Consider the following 9,343-nt stretch of genomic DNA (forward strand, 5'->3'; position numbering starts at 1 on the left):
CTGCTCAGGCTGCAGACTGCCAGGCAGATGGAGGCCCCCCACATCCCAGGCGCAAACACACATCTGGGCACAACGCCCTCCCACCCATATATGGAAAACCAGGCACCCCCCCGCCACCCCCCACCTCCCCACACTTCCACAACCTAGCCAGAGTCCCGAATAGGGCTCCCTCTAGCTTCCCTCCCCCTCCGTCCTCAAAGAAAAGCCCCAAATACGTGTGGTTAAAAAGTCCCACCAACACAGCTGCGGAATGGAGAACGCTGTCGGTACACAACCGGTTCGTGGACACACAAACACACACGTTTACAAGCCCACGTGTCTATATATGGCTCCCCCAGGTTCACTAAATGCGCACTTCAACATGCAGACCCTGTACACAGACACAACCCGCAAAAATAACCGCACAGGCCTCTGCACAGGCAGTCGCCCGAGCCCAGATGTCTGCATTACATTTCTGCTATCCATCCTTCTATCTATCTGTATGCGTTTCTCCAAACAAAGTCTTATGTGCACGGCACTCATTTTGTATGTGTTCATATATGGATACTGACTTGGGAAAAGGACCCTTTCCTCCCACTTTCCGTACCATAGGCTCCCTAATCGCTTGATCCACTGCTTCAGAGTAAGAGGAAAACTGGCCCTGGGAAGACAAATAAATACCCTAAACCCCAGTACAGGCATTGAAGTCATGGCTCTTTGGGTCCACGAAGGAAGGATGCGGGCTTCCTAAGAGGCTGGGAAGGGGAGATATGGCCAGAACATCTAAGAGGGGCAGCCACCACTCTTGTGGTCGTCAGTCTCCCCCACCCTGTCAGGGTTCAGGAGCAGCAGTGTGGCCTGTCATATGGATGGGGTGGGCCATGTTTGAGAAACCTATCGAGTCTTTTGCAACTCGGATCCCACAGGAGGGAAGGAAGAAAGGATGGCTGCTACTCAGGCCTGTTGACTGAGACGGAACAAGAAGGGAGCATGCCTTGGGGATATGGTTGGGGCCGGGGATTCTGAAACTGCACTGCAGCGAGTCCACTGCCGCTGGCCAGTCAGAGCGCGGCTGTTCCATGCTTCCTTCCTACCTACACGTTTGTGCCGTGATCTTTGCTTGCCGAAGGGAAACGGAGCGGGAGGGAAATTCCGGTGGCCACTCGTGTTGGCCAGCTTGGGCCTCCAAGCTGAGGTGGGTGCTGGCTGGGATTCAGGGCGAGGGGTGTCAGGGTGTCTCTCCCAGCGTGGTTGGGACCCACCCACCTTGTAACTGAAAATCTGTTTTCCAATCTGTCCCTGGCACATCCTCCATCCCCCACCTCCACCAAATGGCAGGATGCCCCCCGGGGAACTCAGGCCCTCCCTTGCCAAACGGATGTGCACATCTGGGCCCTTGAGTTGTGCCACTTCCGGTGGGACTTCAACTCCAGAAGATCGAGAGGAAAAAGGGAGGGAATCGGGGGCAGAGTGGATATCAGGCCTGGACTCTGTGCTTTTTCTCTTCCCAAATTAGAATTCGGGATTTAGTGAGTTTGCAGTAAAGTCTCCCAAGTTGCTAGGCAACGGTCCCTCGGCAGCCTGCGCTGCCTCTGGGCGCCCTTCCTGCTGGTCAGAGTTGAAGGGGAGAGGGTATATCCCTACATCGCGCCTCCCCCCCCAAACTCCCACACAGGCAGCGCAGCCCTCCTCTCTTCCTAAAAGGCACTTTTGTCGGGGGCGAGGGTGTCTGTCACCCCCGGCGGGGCCATGGGAGACCAGGTATGGCAACTGTCAGTTTCATCCGCAAAACAGCCATTTCAGCAGCAGCCCACTTGAGGCGCCTACGCAGGACTGGCCAGGAGCTCGCCCTGGGGGATGGGCAGGCTCCGAGGTGAGGGGAAAAGGTAGCGAGGAAGGCAGAGACCGTGATGAGAAGGCAGACACTCGCCAGCTCAAATATCCCGAGGCAGCAGCAGCAACACGTAGGGCTGCGTGTCAATAACACATCCGTAGAGACCCAGGAGCGCAGACACACATCCTAGCACATGCACAGAAGAGGGGTCCCTCCTACATCACGGAGCCAGGGACATGCTTCCCCTGCTAAGCGGTTCCTCTCCGGGACCAGGAGGCCAGGGTTTGTCGGCAAGACGGGCGGGGTGCAACCCTGAGCCTCTGAGCCTTACGTGGATGCGCTAGGACGAGGGACCCCAGTAGCAAGAACTCAGGGTCTGGCCGCCTGGCTCGCTGAGACCCTGGACCTTTCAGAGCAGGGCCAGGTCAGGCTCCCCGCTGAGGACTGCTTGGCCAGCGGCCTTGGTGTCAAGTTCAGCTTTTGGAGAATGACCCGTTGTTAACCAGCTGGGCCTGGGCCCGTCCTGGTCCTCCTTGGCTCTTGCATTTCAAAACCTCTCGCCCCCGGCAGCCACTGAAGGAAGAGGACCTCGGGCAGATGAGCTCCAGAAGGGCCAGATGAGAGAGGGAGGGGGGGGCCTGTGGATTGGTGGGCTGGACCCAGCAAGGAGCGTGGAGGGGGAGGGGCACTGCCTAGAAGCCCAGACCAGCAGAGGAGGAGGTGGTTAGAGGAATGAGAAGAGAAAAGACGGATTAGAGGGAAGCTTCTGGGGTACAAGACAGATCCTTCTTGGGACAGATGGAGGGGATTTGGAGAGAGTGTGGTCCTTGGAAGCAGAGAGAAGAGCCAAAGCACATGGCAAGCTATTTGCCAATCCTTGCGGCTCCCCCTCCTTGGGGGAGGCACGCTCTGAACAGAACATCGTCGCTCGAGCCCACAGAGGGACTCCACCACCAGCAGAGGCCTGTGCTGTCGGTGGAGCTGATCTGGGGGCTTCTTAGGTCAGGATTTCACCCGTTGGAGTGGAAGGCGTGGAGGGAGCAAGAAATTCAGTTTTCTGTGCAAATATTTCAGCTTTGCTGTGGTGGTATTTTTAGCAACTTGGTTGGCAGAGGAGGAGCCCAGGCACATTTTTAAAGGGGCCGCTGCCAGACTGGAGGCCTCCTCCCACCCTCACCCACGTATCATGAAGGAGAGGGGGAGCCACGCAGGCCTCCATGTGTGTGTTCAAAGGTAAAGTAGGTTTGCTGGGCATTGGGTGACTAATAACTCGTCTTCGCCAACAGTTCTTACTAAGCCTCACCAGCATCATCCTTAGCAGCGTTATCCGGAAGAGTAAATACTTCTGAGCTCTGTATGCGGGGTGCTGCTAGGGACACAATACCAAGGCTTAATGCGATGTGCCTGGTAAGACTAGAAGCAACCGACTTCTGAGCACTGGGCGCCGCTTGCTGCGTTGGTCACGCTGTCTGTGCCATTTCATTTAATTCCTAAAACACTCCGGTAAGACTAGAAGCAATTGACTTCTGAGCGAGCACTGGGCGCCGCTTGCTGTGTTGGTCACACTGTCTGTGCCATTTCATTTAATTCCTAAAACACGCCTATGAGCTAACAGCCTGTCTCCTATGTTACAGATGATGAAGCGAAGGCTTCTAGGGGTTAATAACGTGCCCAAGGCCACACAGTCAGATTCAAACTCAGGGCAGAATAATTACATTATTCTACATCTCAATAGTGTTCTACAAAGTGCTTCCACCTCCATCATTTAATTTTGAGGGCGTAGTCGTCATTTTTAACCCCTTTCCCGCGGAGGAAACCAGGCCGAGAAACCTCTGTTAAGTGACCTGTGACTTCTCCAATATTAGACCTCTAGTGAGTGGCAGAACTAGGGCTAAAACACAGGAATTCTGACTTTAAATTCCGTGTAAGTTCACCTCGAAACCGCTGTGTACCACTCGCACGGGGCTGGATGGAATGGGTCACAGTGGTTACAAATCAGACCTAGTCTCTTCCCTCTTGGATCTTACAGTGTGATGATAGAAATATGTATGTATGTGCGCATATATATATATCGGTATAAATATGTATCTATGTATATATGTATGAGATATATTTATATCTTCTAAAGTAATGATCGATCCAAATGAATGGTGCCGACAGTAAATGTTGTGGGAGCTGTGGTGTGGGAGACATAATGGAGAATTTGGATGATCAAGGAAGGGTTCCTGGAGAAGGATGGTTTGGAGGAAGAATAGGACTCAGAGAAGTGGAGGGGCCTGGGAGCGGGCAGGAGGACATTTCAGGCAGCAGCAGTGTTGGGAGCCAGGCGCTACATTTAGTGTCACTGTTCGCTTATGCTACCCTAGTCCAGAAAGGCCCTGAGGACAGCGATCCTAGTCTCCTTCCCCTCACACAGGGCTTTATGTCAAAAGCTCAGTGCCCTGACTTTATGGTGACATATTGGAGCCCGCCAGGAGCTCACCAAAAGTGTGCTCCCGCTGCTCCTTGGAGCTCTAACACACACCTACCCCTTTCTCCTCCTGGTGTGGCACGTGTCTGCTTCCTTCCCCTCCACCCCCTTTTTCTCTGTGTCTCAGTGGAGTTCAAAGTCCTGGATCTGATTTGCAACTTGTTCCTATATTGCCCCAAACATCTACCCTTTCTATTCCACTCCACTTCCCTTTCCTCACTTTTCTTTGTGCATAAGAAGCTAGTGATGGTCCAACCAGCGTGGCTCAGTGGTTGAACGTCGACCTACGGAACCTGGAGATCACGTTTCGATTCCCAGTCAGGGCACATGGCCTGGTTGTGAACTCGATCCCCATTGCGGGGTTGCAGGAGGCAGCCAATCAAGGATTCTCTCTCATCGTTGATGTTTCTATCTCTCTCTCCCTCTCCCTTCCTCTCTGAAATCAATAAAAATATATAATAAAAAAGAGGAAGCTAGTAATGGTCAAGCAATCCTGGGCCTATACATCCTGCCTGTGAATATTGGGCCGACACAATCGATTTTATAACAAGGTAACAGCGATTTTGTTAACAGTTTAATAGATTCTGGCACAAACTTAATAACCACCTCAATTTTCCTGGCTCTCAGAGAAATCTTTCCATTGATAATCTTGGAGGGTTTTATTTTAATTTTAAAAAGTTAGAAGTTCCTTTCATTGGGGTGGCCTGAGATCATAGCTGATCTCAGTTGCCTTGAATAATGCTTGTTTTAATTTGTTTCTTAAAAATATTTTTGTTGTTGTTGATTTCAAAGAGGAAAGGAGAGGGAGAGATTGAAACATCAATGATGAGAGAGAATCATTGATTAGCTGCCTCTTGCACCCCCCCAACCCCCCACTGGGGATCGAGCCCAAAACCCAGGCATGTGCTCTTCATCAGAATCGAACCCGGGATCCTTTAGTCTGCAGGCTGACGCTCTATCCACTGAGCCAAACCAGCTGGGATGAATTCATTTTTATAAAAGGATTTGCACAAGGTATCATTCTTATTCCTTCGTCCATTGAAAAACGCTTTCTCCTTTTGTGGTTTAGCCAGATGCTTAGATAAAAGAAATTCCTGGCTCTACCAGCAATGTGTGTCAAGTAGTGTTCAGGCCATTTTCTCCATCACTGTCTATCTCAGGGCAAAAGCGGGAAACTCGTATCCAGAACATGGAGACGCTCTGAAAACCACCCAGAATGTGTGTATGTGGTCAGTATCCCAGCCCCACACTCCTCCAGGCTGGTGTTCTAATCTGAGGGTGTGGAATGCACTGACTGATATTAATTGGCATCTAACAACTACTGCCATATGAATGCTTTTTAACCTTTTTGCTTTACTTTAGAAAATTTAAACACACACAAAATAGTCTATAATAAGCTCCACTGTACCCACCACCCACATTCAATAATTCTCAGCTCATCATCAAACTTATTTAATCTATACTAATTACCAGCTTATCCTATATAATAAAAGGCTAATGTGCAAATTGTCCCCTCAACCAGGAGTTCCACCGGGAGTTCCACCAGGGGGTGGGGCCAGCCAACCACTCGAGGCCCCTCCCCCCAGCTGGCCCCACCCACAATTGCTCCCCCCTACCCCAATCAGGGGCAGGACTGGCCACCAACAACCTGCAGCCCTGGCTAAGCGGATCAGCCCTGATTGGGGTGGGTGGGCCAGACCCCACCCATGCAAGAATTCGTGCACCCAGCCTCTAATTCATATTTAACTATGTGTCTCTGAACTATAAGGACTCTTTAAAACCTTTTTTTTTAAAAAAAACACACAAACAAACCTATTTTTAAAGCATATGTTTATTAGTACCAACAACCTGCAGCCCTGGCTAAGCCGATCAGCCCTGATTGGGGTGGGTGGGCCGGACCCCATCCATGCAAGAATTCGTGCACCCAGCCTCTAATTCATATTTAACTATGTGTCTCTGAACTATAAGGACTCTTTAAAACCTTTTTTTTTAAAAAAAACACACAAACAAACCTATTTTTAAAGCATATGTTTATTAGACTGGCAGCTTCAGAAGGAAAGTGATTATGGTTTGTTTGTTTTTTCCAATGTAGTCTTAGTGCATTGTCTGGGACATAGTGAGTACTCAATAAATATTTTTCAAGTGATCGTATGAATAAGGGGCTGAATAAATAATATTGTCAAGAGGGAGCAAGGGGTAAAGAAAAGTGCGTATTTCTGTGGTCGGGCATGATCTAATGTGCAGTGGGCCATGATTCTGTTAGAGGATGACTTCAGCAAGAACTCAGTAGGTGGGCCTTAAGTAGGGAGGCAACTTCTGACCCCTCTGAGATGCAGTCTTAGGGCTTCCATTCTGAGGAGCTGAGACATATAGATACACGTTTACGTTTATAGACACACGAGGTGGCCCCGCTTCATGGGAGCAGCATGAGAGATAGGACATCCCAGGGCCTGAGAGCCTGGGCAGGAGCCATGCCTACAAACCAGTTTCTCTAGTTTAATGTTTCCACCTATTTCTGTTTTATGATTTCCTTCCTTTGTCTTGGTTAAGCATTTCAACTTTGTCTTAGCTATACAAGGGGACATTTAAGGAAGAGTTTTACATTGAAGACTGAGTTATACGAGGTCATGGACCAGAGAGCCCAAGGCGAAACAAGCAACTTGGTGGCAACCGTCGTTGGTGAAGCATCTCGAGAGGAAGCCGGCTGTCAGGGATTCAGAGTCAGATTGTGGTCATGCTGCTCTGTCTCATTTGGAGTCTCTCTTTCCATTGATAGTCTTGGAGGGTTTTATTTTTATTTTTTAAAAAGTGGGGAGTTCCTTTCATCGGGGTGGCCTGAGATCATAGTTGATCTCAATTCCCTTGAATAAGTTTGTGTTAATGACTTCTGCCTATTGGGTGGATGAAGACCAGCCTGACACTGCCATTTATAAGGAATCGAGAGCTTAACACCTATTACTTTCTTTAAACCAATACAGATCAGCCACCGGGCTGGAGATGGTGTTACCAACCATTATCTTTTACTGAATTTTCCTATGAGCTTCTGTGAGGACAGTAAGTGTTGGCCTGAAAAGGTCTTTCACTTTTGGGCTTCAAAAGGAAGGAAACATTGGCAAATTGTCTTAGCAGTCTGTCATCCTGTATGGCCAAGATATAGGTGAACAGATATTAGAACTCAGCCATGGTAGGGCCTGGTGGCAGGCCACCTGTAAAAGAAAGCTCCTGTAATGGCATCATTCAACATGAAAAACACATCACACACCCATAGGACTAGATTATGACACAGGAATTTGATAACTTAGTCTTTGAGTAGTTCTACCCAGATTAACCCTGGCTCTAATTTTGGAAAGCGATATTTCTTTTGTTTGACTTTTTTTTTTCTTTTCCCTTTTTGGTCAGACTGAGCACTGGAAAGCCAAGGATTAATAACTACTAACTTTTGTTCTCCTATCATTTGGGTGGAGCGGTTTAAGGAGGTAAGTACTGATAGTTATTTAGGTTGACATACTTTTGTTATTTTTGCTTTGCCTGCCGTGGGATTGTGTGTTGGAGTGGGGTGAGGGTGGGGAGTGCAGGAACATGAGCTGTTTTTGGATTGGATTGTTAGTAAAAATGTTCCAGCTTCTTAGAGAGGAGTCATTCTGGGTAAAACCACTTTGCCCTTTTGACCCTGAAGCCTTAAGGTTATTGAATAGTCTCTCTACAGGTGATCAGTGTTCCCATATTCCTAGGAGACAGAGTCAAAGATCTATACAGTAGACACAGTCCTATGTAGTAGATGCTGTTCACAGTGAAAGAATATAACAACTTGGTCTTTAAAGAAGAGAGTGCTTTCTGTTCTGTTGGGAGCAGGATGGTTAAGCTATGCTGCTTTATGACTTGCTAAACACATGCAGTTCAATAACAGGAAAGTTCCATATTTGGGCTACGATGTGAAAAGGTGTAGATATTTGGGATAGTATGTGAAGATATGTAGATCTTGCCTGACCAGCGTGGCTTGGTGGTTGATTGTTAACCTATGAACCAGGAGGTCACGGTTCGATTCCTGGGTCAGGGTACATGCCTGGATTGCAGGCTCGATCCCCAGTGTGGGGCATGCAGGAGGCAGCTGATGGATGATTCTCTCTCATCATTGATGTTTCTATCTCTCCCTCTCCCTTTCTGTCTGAAATCAATAAAAAAATATTTTTAAAGAGATGTGTAGACCTTAAAACTATCAAGACAGACACGGTTGGTTACCTAGCCAATATCCATGCATTCCCCTTCTTGCTTGCTAACAGAACTGTAGTTTTGTTGGGCAGTCATGAGTCCGTACCTATTTCCACTTTCTTAGCTGTATGACGACAAGGGCTGGTCACAAGACCCAGATGTGGCCAATGAGCTATAAGAAGATTTCTGCTGAGAACTCTTCTGGGAAAGCTTTTGCTTTCCAGACAGAAGGGGGCAGACATGGCTGGCACCACCAGTCCCCTTCTTTTTGCCTTGAACATAGACCAAAGTCTAGAGATACATAAAGCAACAAGTCAAATGCTAAAATCATGGGGAAAAACACTTTTATATATTTAAGCCATTATCATTCAGACTTCCTACAAGAATTACTCATTGAGTCCTAACATGCCATAATGATACCAGAGATGTTTGAGTGCATCGGATCAATGTACCTATCATTTTGACAAGATGGGGACTGCAAGTTACTTTCCTGGATCGTTTGATGACAGACCCTGAGAATTCTAAGGTGGGACAGCTGATAATTCAGACTAGTTTATGTGATCTCGTACAGCTTGCCTTCCTAATTGGTTGTCCTAGGTTGGCTCTGCTTAATTGAAGGAACCATTCATTGTAGGGTTCTAAGTGACCATTTACAGTTCCGGTAGCCATGCTCAAAGCCTGTGTCCCCTGGCCTCTCTCAGCATTTCTATCACATCAGCCTCTCCCACTTGTCCCATGGTGTGAGGGCCTGCTATAATTAGACTTACTGACGATGAAGGAAAATTCCTTTAAGACAGAGATGAGTAGTCAGAGATAGATGAGGACTAGGTAGGTTTGGGCATTTTTTTTTT

Source organism: Myotis davidii, unplaced genomic scaffold (genome assembly GCF_000327345.1).
Source record: "Myotis davidii unplaced genomic scaffold, ASM32734v1 scaffold148, whole genome shotgun sequence".
In the NCBI taxonomy this organism is placed as follows: Eukaryota; Metazoa; Chordata; class Mammalia; order Chiroptera; family Vespertilionidae; genus Myotis; species Myotis davidii.